The following is an 18,368-nucleotide window of genomic DNA, read 5'->3' as shown; positions in this document are numbered from 1 at the left end:
AGTCAGCGTCAAGGATGCCCCTGACTGCCACGGGGCCATATTCTATGCAGCCACAGTTGTCTACACAAAATTTGAAGTTTCCCCCTTCAGTCTTCCACTTCCTGTCTTGTATGACAGTGCATTTTGAGGTAAACTGGGACTGATGGGAGCCACTGGAATATTTTTCAGTACCCCTTTTTTTGGTGGAGTTGCATTCTTCTGGCAGCAGTACCCAGAGATGCAGAGGAAACCCTATTTTAACCAGGAATTTTGTATCACTGTGGTTTAAGAGCCAAAAGAAAGGACTCCATAATTGGTAGGCTGACAGTGATTGCAAATATTGAGATATTACTGCTTCTCCTTATTTGAGATTGAATCCTTATTTTAGCAAGGTGATGACGATCAGTTTCCTTGCAGTTTGGAAGATAATGTTCACAGAATCACAGAATCACTGAGTTGGAAAAGACCTTCAAGATAATGAAGTCTAACCCATGCCATAACACTTCAACTAAACCATGGCACCAAGTGCCACATCCAGGCTTTTTTTAAACACATCCAGGCATGGTGACTTCACCACCTCCCCAGGCAGACCATTCCAGTACTTTATCATTCCTTCCATAAAAAACTTTTTCCTAATATCCAACCTATATTTCCCTTCGAAATTTCAGTTATTTTGGGCTTTGGAAACATGCTAAATAACACAGAGGTGTTCTGAGCTTGGTTAGTCACTTCTAGGGACTACAGCAAACAAAATTAGTAAATAATAATAATAGTGATCAGTGGTTCCTCTTAAAAAAATTAAATGTTCAGAAAAGCAAAGAAGAAAGGCATTCTGAAGTTTATGTCCACAGTGTCAGGTGAGAAGAAATAACACATGGAAAATTCAACATAACAAAATTTTAACTCTTCAGATGGACCAGGATGTAGCCTGCAACTTCACAGACAAGCTCAAACTCTCTTGGATTACATGTCTAGGAATTTAGTGGCCATGACTGGGTAATTGAGAATAAAAACAGTGTCTTCTTGGCAACAAGCGTACAATAAAGCCTCTGTTACTACACTCATTTTTCCTCCTTATGCTGAGCTTCTTGCTCATATCTGATTCATGCTGAAAGGCTAAGGATGTGCACTAAGATCAGAAAGCAGCATGCAGGAGCAAGGATGTTCCTTTTGCAGAGGAATGGCACTGCATTTAATAAATGTCCTCAGCCTTAGTTCATTCAAAAGCATTTCATAATGAAGCCCATTGTTTAATCTTCTCTCCTCCCATAGTTAATAATATTCTAATTAAAATAATTATTATTTCTTAGCATTTACATAACACTATATATCTTCAAAGCATTCTCTAGCTATGAATCACACTGCTCACAATTTAACTTATAGAACTAGCTAGGATTTCCCTGCAAATTTTTTGAAAGAAAAACATTTTTTTAAAGTCCTGATTTTATGATGTGGAGTAGTATAATTAGCTCATATTTGAACCTGAATATCTTTCAGTTTGACAAAGTAGCCTAGTTCCTTGGAAAAGATAAGGACCACAGCCTGTCCATCTGTGGCATCCAAACAGCTCAGAGGAATACTGAATTGGGCCCAAAAGTGATAGGTAGATTTGGTCCAACAACTTGAAATAGAATATTTAGTTGATTTTTTTTAAAAAACACTTTCACAATTATGAAAAATTAAAATCCAGAAAAAAACCATAATAGCACAGAGAGGCATTTTCAATGTAGAACACATAGATTTTGAAGTAGTGGATTTTCCCTTGATATGAATGTCCAAGTTTTCATCATCTCCATTAAGTGCAAAATGATGAGAGAGCATTGAGCCATTTTCCTCACCTCTAGCCGTTTGCTGTGTGAACCAGGGTCTCAGAAAGAAAATGAGGAAATCATTGTCTCCAGCTGAAGAAGGAGCACAAAGAAAGAGAAAATGATGTTTTTAAATAGGGAAAGGCCAATGGTGGGATTCAGGTGTCCAAAATTTAGATGCACGTAAGTACCTTGCCAGCACAGGAACACAAGACTGTTCATCCATCCTTGGTCACCAGTGGTCACAGAGGGAGAAGGAGGTTTGGTCACAGAGGAAGAAGGAGGTTTACTGGTGGTCTCTGCACAAGATGCATGACTGACACAGGGGGGTCAAAATCTTTCCAAGAATGTCTGTTTCACTTCACTGAGCGCTGAAGAAGCTCTTTATCGTAGGTCAGACCTCTGAGTTGGCTCTAGGTAGACAAGATTAATCCCTTTTGGATGAGGAAAAGTGGCTCATTTGGCTTTGCTTTTAAAGAAACTTGTGTATTGACCAAAAAGACAAAGTTTCCTTTCTTTTAAATTTGTGCTACCTCTGACCTCCCCACAGAAAGCCACGGCTTTTCACCTTCTGCTGGCCTCTCTGAGAGGCACACAAGCTTGGGTTTGGGCCATAGATGGTATTAAGCCATTAAGTTTAACAATAAACTGGATAATCTGCCAAGAAAATAAGCACTGCTGCATTTAACTTCATAAGAGATGGTTACTCCTGGACTATGTATATTAATGAGTTTTGAATGAGTGACGTTTGATAAAATATTCACCATCTCTTCAACTTTCTTTCATTTCTTTTCTTGCTGGAGCCCTTTCTTATTTGAAAATTAATTATGCACACCATATTTAACCAGGATGAAAATGAGACTTACATGGAACCTTTCCAGCTCTTCATTACATATTTAATTGTTAAAATAATCAAGCTATCCATCACACATTCTGCCACCCAGTCATCTGTCACCTTGGAGTCAGTCAAAAAGAACATAGGAAGAGAAGTGTAGAAACAGAAATTTCACATTTCTTGATCTGAACAGTTTTGCTGTTGGGAGGAATGGCCTTAACATGGCATATCTGTATTGTGTTTGCAAAAAATAACAAATGCCATCTTCATGGCACCTTCTATGCTTTGGGTTTTCTCCCACGAAGCCCTAAAAACCATGTTATAGGAAAGTTCTTTAGCACAGAATAAGTTAAATTCCTTTGTCTTCTCATTGATTTTAGAGCCTGGCTAAAAACGCTTTACAAAATGCACAGTGATCTGGCCAGCATTTAATAATAGCTGCATACTGTGGGATGCTTTTCATCAAAAACCTGTCCGTGAACTTCACCAAAATGCTAGGAAACACAGACCTTGCTTAGTGGATGGTGAAACAGAAACTCTAGAGCAGCATCAGGCTACAGTGATAATCCATCAAACATAACAAGGCATTGTGTGAAGCTGAGTCCTTTTGTCCCAGAAAGCCAAAGGCAAATATAGGAAGAAGGATGAAACCTCCTCCTCCTGAGTTTGACCACAGTGCTCCTTTTACCAAGCCTTTTACATTCTAAGATCTGCATGAAGTCTGCCGGGGTGCTTCATTTAAACATGGGGCTCAGTGCTGCAGGATCAGGAGCCCTCATGATGCAACTAATGCACAATATTTGAAAATTGTAAAGTACAAAGAATTAACGGACTTTCAATGGACTTTTGGATTTTTAGAAAGTAGAAGACTAAAGGTGTGAAGAGGAAAAAAGTTGTTTTACTTACATGGGTGTCATTCCCTGACTATCTCATATGCTAAATGTTCATAATGTGGCCAGGAAAATGTACACAATATTTTTAAAATATAGGTATATTTCAGTAGCCATAAAAAATATAACCTGGTTTCAATTCACAAAGGAGCATAGATGAGGTACAAGTTTAAACTTTTCATATTTTACTGAAATTTTATTTCACTGTGTTCTTTGCTAGAGACAAAAGGATCAAAAGGAATATCTAATTCTTACAGTGAATCCCGCAGAGGTGAGATTTTCAAAGGCATTTTGGTGAGAACTGAGCTGCCCAGTTAGTTTATTTAAGCTCAAATCTCACTGTGTATTTCTCTATAAATAAAGCATGATTTCAATTTAATACTCAGTTTTACATAACAAAGAGTGGGCTTATAACTAGGCAGGTCCAATGGAGCTCAGCAAAACTGTGGCTTTAAATTATTATTATTTAATTCTTTAGCAGTCCCTAGCAGTAATTGTGCATTGCCCTGTGGTCTAAAGGGAAAATAAGCTTTCTCCTATTTCATACACAAAGGTAGAACAAATACTATTAAAATCTAACTGGAGAGCTTTCTAGAGAGTATTAAATAAATCTCAGCTCAGGCAGACTGTGATGTATTGTGAAGGTCACAGCTGATATGAACAGTGAAGTAGCTACTTGCAGGGAAATAATGCATTTGGATAAAGAAGTTGTGCCTATCAAATAGGGATATGAGCTGGAAAAACAAAAAGAAACCACCCAAAAATCAAAGCAAATAAAAAACCCTACAGAAGATGTAAGAATTACAAAACAAAAGTCACCAACACCAGCCATAGCTTGAAAAGTATCAAGGACAGAACCAGTGGAGCGAATGATCTATCTTATAAATTAGACTTCAACTAGTGTAAAAGCAGCCAAAGTGAGGGCCCAATTGTTTTTGTAGCCTGTCGGAAATAATTTCAAACCTGACAGGATACCATGGCTCGTAGTGTGATCTCACAGATTTCAGTGGTCATGCTGAGAGATAAGCAGAGAAGCACGGTAAAAACCCTGATAGCAAAAGCACTGCTGCCAGCTTTGCTGTACTGAAAAATTATCATTCACTCCGAATAGCAGATCAGGCAAGCACTCAATGACTTCCCTTTCCTTCTCTCCCTCCTCTTCTGCCTGTCTCCCTGCTACCACCCTCTTTCTTCCCCTTTCCACTCCCTCAGAGGACATGAAATGTTGTGTTTTATAGTATCGAAACCAGCTGTTATATCCAGTAACAACAAACATCAGAAGAATTACACTGTCATCAAACTATCTTATGATATCATTAGTGTCCTAAATTAAAGCAAGATGATTGCCCCAGCAGAGAGCAACCATACACAGATACTAATGCTGCAGGTAGGTTGTAGAGTTCCACAGGAGGAGAAGGTGCCATGCCCTTGCTCTGTAATTATGCTGGGAATCAACTTTCAAAGCCATTTCTTCAGCTACAAATGGTGAAGGGCAGAGCCACAAACCTGGTGTGCCTGTCCGAGATGGGGTGCCTGTTCCAGCTCCTCCGATTCCCAGTAGGGCTCTGCAGCCTGCCACACTCAGGTGGGAGAAGGGCAGGTCCTCCCTGCCCTGCAAGGTCATACAATTAGTGCCGGGACCAACATGGAGCTGCAGGCACCAAGGGAAGCCCATGGGAAGTTGTGGCATCTCTTTTGCTGTTAGAGCCCTGGGGCTTCCTCAGGCAGGGCAACAAGAGGGACTGGTAGATGAAGGGATGGGGGCAGAGGCACCTGGTTTGGAGTGCAGAGCCCTTGGGTGGGAGATGCTGTTTACTTCTTAACCCATAAACATTCACTTCTGGCTATCACCCTCTTTTTGGAAGTTGCAGTACTGGCCTGCAGAATGGGAATGCCTCTGTTTTCTGGGGCAGGAAATATTTATTCCCTCTGCCTTATAACCTCACATACTTGGACTAGTATTTGCATATGTGCTATGCTATGAGGCCCTGTCCAAACCTTATTCCCTGGAGATTAGTATTTTCCTGGCAGAAATACTTACTAATTCTACTAAAGGTACAGTTTGAATCCATTGAATTTATGGGCGCAATCTTCAAGCTGGTGGGGAGAAAAGAGAGCCCCCTGAGAAAAACACTAAGCAGGGATTGCAGGGAACTGAATTTGGTTCTTAGTGTTGATGCAGTTTCAGCTGTCAACAAATTACTTCATTAGCCTGTCCTCACTGTCCCAAGTGGAAAACAGAGATATTTTCTTTGATCAACATATCCAATTCTAAAGTAGCTGTTCAGGACAATAGTCATTTAACAAATGCTATCATTTCTAGAGTCTATCACAGTTTAATTCCAATAGCAATTTGGCTGTCTAGCTACGGTGCTTTAAACAACAACTGTGCTGGTGGGGCTCATGTGCAGCTAGAAGATGGGGTACAATTCCATTTAGCTTTTTCTCAGCAAAGATGCTCAGCTGAAATTTTCTTGATTCACCCCAGGTCCCCAGCACTGTCTCCTCAGTTCAGTATCCACCAATTTAACTGATCTGATACAGGTTAGGGGCCCACGACTTCTTATTTTTCTCCACCCACTGTATCCTATAAACATTGTACTAACATTAAAGAGTTGCAAGATGAAAAGCAGTAAAAAGAAAATTATTTTCCTTCAAAAATTTTACACTGCTGGTGCTTGTAGGTAATCCTGTAGACAGGCAAAAGCAATACCATCTTTGTTTTACAGTCAGGGAGTGAAATCACAGAAATAATAATTGCTTTGCCCCAGGTCACATAGGACTCTCTTGCAAGGCCAGAAAGTTGACACAGATCTCCCATATCTCAAATAAGTGTCTTAATCATGAAATAGCCATCAGAAAGTTGAATAGTTAGGTTATCTGTGGAAATGGAAGGGGGCTTTATTGCCATGGTCTATAGAGAAATGGCAGCAATGCATTTACATTAACTTATATTCTGATCTTGGGAAAATGGCACTGTGGGGATCCCTGTTTACTCCCTCTCATTTACTTTATATGAAATTTGCAGGGTTTGCAGTCTAAAGGAAGATGCTTGCACAATGCGAACTCAATCGAGGACTGAAAAATCTTACTCCATTTTTCAATCTTACATCATCAGTTGCCAGGAAGAGTTCCAAAAATATTCCAGAAATCAAAGGTCCAGAAAAAAAGATTCCTGTTTAATTTATCTTACTCTTGTTGGTGGCAGAATGCTGCCCAAAATGTGGAGGCCTAATTTCTTTCAAACTTACCCTGAAATTAGAGAGAAAAATCTTCCAGTCCAATTCGAGATAATTTCTAAGGCAGAGTTACCTTCTAGAATACATAAATATTAATACTGTTAATAGAATAATAATATTCCTTCACACTTGATTTCAAGCAATTATTTAATTTTATTAATCCAAACAGAGCAAGAAGGATTTCACTTGCTCATTTATCTTTTTGTGGTGCATCCTTCTGACTGTAAACTTTCATTAAGTTGTTGTTTGCTGTCCTGCAGGTGCCAGACAGGCCACAGAACTGCTATGCTCAAACACAGGTGTGAGCAAAGGGTGAAATTTTGGACCCTTTTCTCTGCAAACACAGTTGCAAGAGGCACCTCTCTGGCACCCACCAGCACTCACCACACTGAGGCCGTGGTTCCATTCCTGCTGGAGCAGAGAGGCTTTTCAGCCAGGGGCAGAAGCCAAAGGATGTGATGCTGCCAGGAACAGGGCTTCTGGCAATGAAACACTTGATTTAGCTGGTCCAGAAATGGCAGGTCTACAGTCCCTTCAGGAAAGAAAATGATCATGTGGGCAAAAATCCTTTCCCTTTTCCAGATTTTAAAAGAAATGCCCAGGATTTGTCCCTTAGACTTACGCTGGCCCAAAATTTCATCTAGCTACAAAGTTTAGCCACTTACAACATCCTTTGTTTTCTCCTTCACATATTTCATAGATCCATGTATTAGTCTGCTCATTATTCCATGTAATGTAGTGAAAAAAAAAAAAGAATACATGTCTCAAAATACTGACTAGGATGTTTTGGAGTATCAAAAGGTAGAGTTTATTTTGAACATCTACATCCAACACAAAGCTGAGATTTTAGTTTATGGCTCATTCTGTTGCCTTGTGCTTCCAAAAAACAGCAGCACAGTGAGACAAATCCTTCCTTATCTCTAGCTGCTGCTTATGTGCTGCTCACATCCCACAGAGGCCCCACACTGGAAGGCTCCATATATGTCTGGAATTCACAACAGGTAAGTGTTTCTAATATAGTGCTATTGCCTCTCTATTACTACTGACTTTCCCTTTCCTTCCCCATATTTTGAAAGAGTTCTCAATTGCTTTTGTGCAATAAATATTAAGACAGCATGATGACAACAAAGGTTGGGAAGGCATAATAAAATTTAAAAACTGCAATAATACAGTAGGAGTATTGCAGTAGTGTCTTATGTTTCAACAGATATTATAGAAGAAAGCAGTAATTAAGCTTCAATCATTTGACCTTTGAGGTAGGTAATATTACTGTACACACACACTTCACTAATGAGTAAACAGAGGTCTTCTTGCAAGCCTTGCATGTTATAAGCCTTGTCTAAAGCTGCTCAGCAAGTCAGAAGAAAGAGGAGTAATGAAATTAGGAGCAACAGAAAGTATTTCTATAATGACATCATGCAAATTCTCTTCCCTATTTCCAGCAGCTACCACCATTGTATTTCCCAAATTATGGTGGTTTTATACTTTTAACCCATAGGTTAACCATCTTCCTGCCATGGTGTAGGAGTTGCACTCTTTTCTGTGGGTATTACTCCAGGTTTGCCCTTTTCTTCATTTGTTCACTGACTCCCTTCTTCCCACCCTGATTGTCAGAGGAGGTCAGAGGAGCCATTTTCAAGTAAGGATACCTTTGCAAAGGTGCAGGTTTCCAGAGGGCTCATTTAAAGCCTGAAAATACAGCAACAGATCAGTCACCTTCCTTTTAGCAAGTTCCTGACTGCAGCACCATTTATGGAGAGGAAACCACTGTATGCATTTTACTTGCTCAATCTGCACAGATTGGGATCAAGTCCCATTCAGGAAAGTCACCCCAGGAGGAGAACAAAACAAGTGTTGATTCCCCAAAAGACCACGTGCATGTAAAATTTCCTCAATGCCTTCCTGGAGAAAACAGAAGAATAAGAAAGTTAGGCTGTACAACTATGTCTACAGGGGAAAGAGAAACCATCTTTTCTTTTACAGACTGGACTTTCCAGGATCAAATGTAAGCCTCTTTCTGAGGCCTGGAGTGGTTCCAGACAGCTGTGGAGTAAGGAGGTGGGAGAGACAATCTTTCCTCCCAGTACATACTTATTTGTATTTGTGAGCAAAATGCTGCACTATTACATGAGCAGCACAGATAATGTGCCTTGGATATGCAAAATCAGTTAGGCTGGTACACCTTACAGAACAGCACAAAACAGAAATGCTTTCAGGAGTATTAAAGGAGGTAGGTAATGAATGAAAACTGTTGAGGATCTGCCCCTCATTTATTTTAAACCTTCCTTTTTTTGCTTAGTCTCTGCCCTAGCCAGTGATGTTCTCTTCCCTCCTCATTTTGATTCAATAGCCCTGACAGGAGTCCGCAGCTCCCCCTCTCTCCCATTTATTCCAAGACATAATGTAGTAATTATACTTACATTTTTAAAGGTAGACATTTCTCCATAGGCCCTATCAACCTGTGGCCTCACGATTATAATTACTTGATCTACAGACTGTTAATTTTTTATCTTTCATAGGAATAAAATAGGACAGGAATAGGACACAAGAAAATGCGGAGAAGTTGCAGACAGATAAAAGTTAATGTTCTCTAATGACTACAGCGTATGACAGGAAATATAAATGTCAGGGGCATCAGAAAGTACATTATTTTACTTATACTTTTTTTCCTAATTTCCTATTTGTCAACATGTCAACAGACTCAGTGAAATGGATTAAATTTCTAGGTGGCTTCCTGGGTTATAAGCAGCAAGAAAAGCATCCAAGTAAGTTTCTGCTTATTACTTTTCCAATTAGATTTGCATGGCATTGATGCTTGCTCTCAGGAGTCTATTTGCAGTATTGGGAAAGGGTGTGAGTGAAATGAGGCCAAATCCATGACAAGTTTCTACTTAGCCTAGTTTTCCCTCAGTTACTTATGACATTTCTGTTTTTCCAGCCTGTAAACAAGATGAAAACCAGGAAAAGCAAGAGTTGGTAATAACAGTGTTTACACTGACTGGAAAAAACTGGTCCAAAACAGCAACCCTGGCTTTGATTACATGTAGTAATCAAGCTGTGCTCATAATTACTTGACTTAATGTCTCAGGAAATGTTAATCTGCAAAAGGAAATCTTAGTTCCAAAGAGTGTATGATCCACTGACATCGGGTAAGAAGTCAAAGTACTTCATGCTTCCTTTTCTTCCATTGTAGTTTCATGTTGGGGGACTGCTAACAGAGATAATGGAAAAGCTGGTTAGTAAATGGTATTTTTATCTTCTAGGCCAGGACTGTAACAATACTAAACAAATCACCAAAAACAAAACCTATTAGTGAGTTGAAGAAGCTGGGTGTATCTTATACAGGAGGGTTTGTTTTTTTCCTCTGGACTTAGAGTACACTAGCCTGACAGCATATATTTTAATATACTTCAGAGTTTAGAGAACTAGAAAAATACTTTGCTGAGGATATCCCAATGTAGCAAAAGTACTCTGACATCAGGGTAGATCCCAATGGTGATCACTTAGGGTAAATTGTAAGTTTTCAGATACTGTTTCATCAACATCTCCTAAAGAAAGAATTACATTAGACGTCAGGACTGTTAACTATGCCAAAGGGAATTAATTACACAATTGCACATTGCATTCAAAAATAAAATAAAACTGCTTCAGGACTATACAGCTTATTGGGAGTGGAAGGCATGGGGAGACTAAAAGAGCTCAGGAGATCTGTTTTGTCTTGTGTATGTGGCAGGTAAGTATTGCGGTACAGCAGAAACCCTCACAGTCCCCATCAAGTGTTAGATTGCATTTGACTAAGTTATTTTCATTTGATGGCAAATAACAGTTTCTTTTTGTCCTCTGTGAGGGTCTTGCCTCCTTAAAACTGTTCTGCTTCCCATTGCAGTCAGTTAGACAACAAAGAGCTGGGGGAGGGAGCGGGACAGAAGTCTGAGGAAAAATCACAGTCATTCTGCAACACAGGGGAAAAAGTGTTTAAGACTATATTTAGGTTTAACAGAACAGCAAAAGAATGAGTAAAATCTGGCAGTCTGGAGAATGAGCCAAATAAATTGTTTGTGATTATTTTGACATGTGCTTGAATATCAGTTTTCAAGCATTTCAGAAACTTAGGTGATATTTCATCTGGTCAGCAAAACTTAACATGTTTCTGTAGATCAGAATTATTTTCATCTATTTGACACAGGTATGGATTTTCTACTGAGAACTCTGGATTTTATTAATTGTCAATACATCCTAGGCCTGCATTTGCCCCTTCCATGGGATCAGCCTGATGGGTCTCAGCCACGGATGTGCTTGACTGATCACATACTCAATTCTTTCCCTTCTGTTATTCCCAGGTAAGAAGCTCTAACAAAAAGCACCTGAAACTGTTGCTGCTTCATGGGTGACCAAACACTTCATGCTACTGCTAACATCTTGTGTAGTATCCTCCCTCCATTGATTAAGACTCCCATCCACACTGCCTTTCTGGTATGTATGCTATGTATCTCTGCAGTCAAGGTTTCCCAAGGTTAGGAAAACCCCAACGAATTTCATTAGCACTCTCTTGCTTTATATGACATGGTCAATCATGCAAGTATTAAGTAAAACCTGTCATAAGACTGAGCCTGCAGGAGCCTGTAACTGCAATACCTATACCTACTCTTTCAGCATAAAATACTGTAATGTGCCCTTTAACTTATTGTGCCCTTTAACTTATTCTGCCCCTCCTCAAAGCTCTTGACCCAATCGTTTATGCCTTGGTAATTTTCCACCCTTAAGGTACACAAGTCCACAAAACTTCTGCACTTTCATTTGTCTAAGGAAACCTTACCAAGAAGTAGCATCAGTTGAGTGTGCTAACAGTCAACATCGATGACCTACGCTGCATTTTTCTCCCCTTTCACCCATTTTTTTCTACACTTTTTTATTATTTTCTCTGAAAACACATTCCAGTAACTTTCAGACTCAAAAGCGCTACCCTGTAGTTACTCAGATTTTATCTGAAAACCTTGAATAAAATTAACACAATATGACCAACTAGTTTGTAAAATTAAGACTATGAGGAGTAAACAATTTTTTACACATAATATTTCTGAAAATAAGCACCATGGAAAATAGTTTCCCATGGATGTCAATAGGGGTTCATAAAATTCTACTCAGTTATCAGAGCGTGTGGTAATTTAAAATGATTCAAATCATACTGCTCATGGTAGAACCTCCCCCATGTGTGCTATAGGTGAACAGCACAGAGGGAGTTTGGCAAGACTAAAAATATGGTGATCCTTGGATTTAAAAAGTAAATAAAAGGAAGATACCTGGCTCAGACCTCCCCAAATCCTTTGTTCTTTATAGCTAGCAATATAAAAAAAAAATAAACAAACAAATCAGCCCATCTCAGAGGTAAGCCATGCATAGAACTTTGTCCCCACATATTTCTGCCTGGAAAATATCTCTGCATTTATCTGCTGTATGCAAAATGCTGACTGGCACAGCAACCGTAGAGTGACTAATATATCACTGTAATCAAGGACAGCTGGTTTTCTTGTGGAGTTACCAAATTCTCTTCAGGAGCCCTAGCTTCTAATTATCTCTAACTAGGAGCAGCCTCCACCTTGCCTTGCCTCCCCAGCAATACAGGAGGCCGCGGTGCAGCACCCCCAGCCTCCAGCTCCCGCTCCCACACCGCGGGAGGCGATGTATTAAACATACAATGCATGTTCTAATAAGTGGAGCCAACGAGAGCTAAAGAGCTTGCAGCTGCTGGTACCACCTGTGTCCCTTCGCTTCCAGCCAGAACAATCTCCTCTCTGCAGTCCCTAGTTGTGGCGAGAGATAAAAGAGGCAGAAAGTGAGAGTGACATGTCTGGCTCGTGTCCTGCTCTCGTCATGAAGGAGCCAGTTGATCTGGAAAGCTTGCTTGCTCCCTCTGTGCATGTGGATGATTGGGCCTGTTTCCCCCCCAAGCAGGCAAACACAAAATGGCCATGTACGAATTTCCTATTTGTTCCTCTGCGGAGTGTGCCCCACATGCTTGTTGCCATAGTTCATGGAAGTGCAGTTTCATTAGTCATCCCTGTTGGCTTCCTGAGTCATGAGGATTGCTGTGAGATGGTAAACTTGGCTTGAGCAGGGAACAGACCTGATGGGTAAATGTGGCTTTGGCAGACTGAATGGAAATCCATCCTGAGATCCATTTTTTTAAAGAGACATTTTTATAAAGGCTGTTGACAGAGAACTGGGGCATTTTTTTTAACCTTCCTCTTTTTTTTAATATGCTGGGTTTTTTTCCCTTGCCTGACCGAGTGGTGATATGGATGCCTTTCAAAGTTTGGAATTATCTCTTGGCCTTTTCACTGCCTCAGGACAACTGGCATCCATTCAGGGATCAGAAAGACCATCAGTTGTTTGGATCTTTTTCCTTTCACATGGAGTTTTGTTTTGCTTTTTCCCTCTCCATGTATTTCATTTCTGAGTTGGCTGTTTTGAATCAATGCCCATCTTGGGCCAGATTGTGCCATTAAAGCACTGGCCAGTATTGTGGCCTGGATAGGAGGCAGGGTTGGCAGAAATAGGCACGCACATAGATTCACACTAGATTATTACCAGTATTAGTTATCAACAATGAAAACTGAGTCTGTTCTTTAGATAATTTTTACTGTATTCTCAAACTAGACTCTCCTTTCTTGAAACACTACCTGCAGTTTATCCACTCATTTTAGACATCCTCGCTTAGCTGACATTCCAAGCATGAGTGATGGAGAAAATTCCCTCAGCCACATTTTATGAGCAGCACCTGCACTCCTACAGTCTCACCCTTCTTACTTCTCAAATCCAGGGACCTTATTCCTTCCTTTCCCTTGCATCACACTGGAATGCTGCTGCCAGACAGGACTAACAGGCACAACAGAACATCCCTCTTTTTGCTCCAACATAGACTTGGCTCCTTCTGTTTCAATTTAACATAAACTAATGACCCAAACTGCAAAGATATTTTAGCTTTGTAGTATGGAATCTGAGCTCTTTGAGCTATCACAAAGCTCTGGTTATAACACCATTACTTCCTTTAGACATATCTTCTTCTCAATGTGGAAACACTGTTGACAAACATTTTGAGGATTCCTTGTGCTTGCTCAAAATTTTTGAATCCTCAATAGCATTGGTAAGGAGGCTTTTCCTCTAGCTAGGACAACTCTGAGCTTGAATAGATTTCTCCCACAATTTAGAAAGGAAGTAATTGGATGTGAGGTTGTGATGTCTGTTCCAGTCATTGAAGCAGTTGTTTTACTATTACTACATTATAGTAAGTATTCATAATACCCACATCAAATTGTCTAGCACAAGCAATGCAGCAGATGAAAATACTCTTTGCTTCTTTGAATTTCCTCACAGAAGAGCTCTCCCTCCTCACTGACTACACAAAGAGCCTGTGACTCTTCACAAGCTAACTTAGCAGGTGACTGAGGTTGGTGGTATGAATATCCCACTGTGCCACTGCCTATTTACTGCTCTGTGTGTTGTTTGTTTCATAGTCACTGATACATGCTTTGTTCTCCTTTGTGAAATGCTCTGTAAAGCCTAAGATGCTGTGAGAAAAGATTCTTGCATTTAATGTCCTGATTGATTATGACTGGTCCTGGAACAGAGGGAGCACAAGGGGTAGATTGAACAATTTAGGGGACAGTGTCATTTGATATTCCTGCTAGTAAATACATCTAGCAGAAAGTGACCATGTTAAGCAAACAGCCTGCTCTGTATCTCTACCATTAGTTCTGATAGTAAAGAGGGAGTAAAAAAGTTGACCTTCCAGCTTTCCACGTTGTCCCATGGCAGCTCCCAGAATTTGTTTTTGTGTTTGCACTGTAGCTCGTTCCTTTCAATCATTGCAACACTGGCATTAGACCAATTCCATTTCTCTTGGCCTCCTTCTTTCTTGTCCTCTGTATACGCTGATGGTCCAGTCCTATAATGTGACAGATGCTGTCATGAAACAGAGGGAAATTGAATATTGCCCTGCACCTTTCAGGAATGAAGCAAAAGGCAGCCCAGGTTTTCCAATTGTTACTAAGAAATTACTTCTCTTATTTTTTTATTACTATTACTATTTTTCGGACATTGGACACATACAGGTAACAGCAGGCACATACAGGTAATAACTGGCAACTGATACTGTATGTCTAACAAAAAGTGTTTATTTTCTTTAGGAACAATTGACTCTTTAATTGTGTTCCTCCACTCCTTTTACAAATATACTATTTATACAAACCACCAAGGGGGTTAGAGATCGTCCATCCCATCCCATCCCATCCCATCCCATCCCATCCCATCCCATCCCATCCCATCCCATCCCATCCCTCCACATTTCTGCACAAACACAGTTTGCATGTTTCAATTCAGATGTGTTTATGAATGCATGAGAGAAAATATTAATGTACAAAGTTGGGTGTAACCCCACAAACCACATTACTCCTTCTTTGAAAATGCAATGCAGTATTTGAAATACTGTTGACATGGTGACATGCTCAATCAAGAAATGCTTAAAAGCATTTAACATTTCAAATATATCTTTATTCTCCATACTTAGCATATGACATAATAGATTCAATACTTAAATTAAAGATTTTGACATTGCCATCTCCTGTTTGTAGGGGACTTAGAATAGTTGTTCCTACAGTGGGCTGCAAGAAAATTATTTTTCAATAGCTCTGTTGCATGGAGCTTGACTAAGAAATGGCAATAATTGTCATTAGTTACTCACTAGGCAGTGTTCGGGCAAAATTGTTAGTGCTATTTTCAAATCACTCTAGTTTAATTGTTTTTCATTGTAATAGTGTTAATATTGGCATTCTGTGGAACTGATATCTTGATGGTTTACTTGTGAAAGATGCAAGTAATCTCTTTTTTTTCTTATGTGAATGTGCTCTTAGTCTTTCCATGTTTCCAGATTTTCTTCTAATCATTACTGTATGAGCAGTAAAGGCCAAGATAATGAGATTTCATTTTAACTTATACTTCAGCTAGTCCTTTGTCACAGGAAGAAGGGACCTGAGGAGCTACAGCTTGTGAAAGCTTAAATGGATCCAGATAGCATTAGGGCAGTGCCGAGCAAAATTTGACATCACGCACAGGTGATTGCAACTGTGGTGCAGTGAAAACATCCATCATTACTGCTTCTCAGCCAGTGTTTTCTCCTCTCCTCTCCACATGGATTGTCTTAGAAGAGAAGAATTTGAGAAAGGCTTTTACAGGAGATTGTGTCTGCTTCCCACCTAAGTCAGCTGCAGAAACACAGCCATTAAGGTGATTTTAATCTTATGCTTTGTATGTAGGGTGTACAGCAAACAGAGGTGGGCAAGAAATGTTTCAAAGCACTTCAGTTATTTAGGAGTGTAAACCCTGTTGATTTGTCAAGTGTACAAAACCCACTACTAAAGAAACCTAGATCATGGAAGAGATTTTCCACATAAATATTGTAAGTTGTCTAGAGTGAGTGCAACCAGCATGATGCAAAATTGTATAATTTGTTCATACAAATAGAAAATTCTCTTTCACTTACTCTTGCCAGTTTTTATATTGATTCTAGTTCAGTTTGCTTGTATATTTGATTTGAATTTTTAAAAGATGGACTCATCTGTATTGTATTTTATCCTAAAATATATCACAGATATATTAATTTCCAGACTGTATTTACAAGTATATAAACATAGAAAAACCAGAAAAGACAGCTGAAAACTAAGTTTTGTGTAGTTATTGCTAGATACAGGTATGTGTGAATAAGCAGTTATCACACACTTAGCTATATTGTGTTATGTATATCCTTCTCAAGATAAAAGGACAGGCAGAGCAACATTTTCACATCACTACCAAAGCCATGTTACAGCAAAATTGTTCTGTAATTATAGTACGCACTGAGATACTACTCTAAAAATCTGGGGAGAAATTACAGGTTATTTAGATAGTATGGCATAAGCAGAAACAAAGATTTGTTGTGTTGGAATTCCCAGTTTTAGTAGCCATTATCTGTTAAACTGATCTTGTGATTTCAAAAAATGCATTTCCTTATAGAGCCATATGCAAGTCACCTGCAAAGCAGATAGTAAATTCAGTCTTCATGTGAGGTAATATACATAGAGAAAAAAAAGAGGAAAAAGAAGCACACAAAGATAATTATATGAATCCTGGGCTTGATTCACTGCAGTAACCTTCCAGCCAAGTAATTCAAAAGAAATTAAGCCAGCACCGTATTGGAAGAGATCCACAATGGTAAATTAGGACTTCCTTTGGCATGCTCATGTGCAAAAGGGAAATTTGCTTGTTGGATTCTCCCCTCACTTTCACAACATAAATCAGCAGTAATTCCACTGAAATCAATGGAGTTAAGCCAGGTTAGAATGAAGGGGAGATGAGAATCAGATTCACAAAGCACAGTTTGCTGTGATTTAGCACACAAACGACTGCCTTATAATCTGTTTACTAACAATGGATGAAATATGCAAATTGTCTTTTTGGAAAGCAACCGTGAAAACTGAGCTTCACAAAAGGAAAATGAAGGGTGTGAATGTTCTTAATTCCAGGCACTCTCATCCACAGCCAGAGGTTCGATACACACACACTGTCTAAGTGAGAAGAAAACTGCCAAGTCTTCTCAAAGCATGCAGAAGTAAGGTAGATTATAACAAGATGTCAAACCATGATGTGGAATGGCAAACATCCCTCACAGACACTGGGATAATCCAGCAATCAGGCCCTGAACAACGTCCCTCCAAGCAAATCAGGCAGGCCAGCCATGCCATTTCACAGTACAGGCTGCACCCCAAATCTACTGCAAAGCCCTGCAAATGTGACTGGGTCCAGGTGGATCCAAAGTCTGGTGGTCTAGAGCAGGAAACGTCACAAAAGCCCCCTGCTTTAATGTTTTCAAAACTACTGAGGATTTAAAATGGTTGCAACTGAGAATCAGAATGTGTTAAAGCGACTGAATAGAAGATCTCAAAATAACTAGACAGCTTTCATATTCACTTACTCATGGAATGGACAGGAAGAGTTAACTTGTACTGGCTCTGAGCAAATGCTCATTTTGGGTTTCTGGATGCAGAATGAGTGTGGTGAAACGGCATATCATAATTAGAGAGATTACTTCCTTATGCTGTCTTTAACTTGAGATTTCCTTCTTTGGATTTTCTTTTTCCTTATGATTCTTTTATTCTGATCCAGGCTTAACACGGATATTTAAGTTACCTGTGAGAAGACATTGTATTATGACATTCAAGACTGGGTGGGACATTCGACACATGGAGAGACTGGGATTTGTGTTAAGCATGTCCTAAAGAATTGGCTCAGGAGCACTCCAAGTTCTATAGGAGATCACAATGAAGGAGGGCAGAGTTTATCTTTTCCCAGTAAGCTGATGACCTCATGTCCCTAATTCCTGACTTCTGTTACTTTCTAATAGGTACAAGGTGGACTGTCTCACACTTTGAGATAACAGGGAGAAGAAGACATGAAGAGCTTTCTCAGCTCAATGGCCTACAAAACTTACACAGTTGGCTAGAAAATAGTGTGAGGGAAACCAAAAACCTGTCACAGTAGACTCTGGAACCCTATTGCCCAGAAGAGGGCAGACCTACAGTATTTT

Source organism: Zonotrichia leucophrys, chromosome 2, assembly GCF_028769735.1.
Source record: "Zonotrichia leucophrys gambelii isolate GWCS_2022_RI chromosome 2, RI_Zleu_2.0, whole genome shotgun sequence".
NCBI lineage: Eukaryota > Metazoa > Chordata > Aves > Passeriformes > Passerellidae > Zonotrichia > Zonotrichia leucophrys.
The sequence above is the reverse complement of the archived record's forward strand: the minus strand, read 5'-3'. Positions refer to the sequence as shown.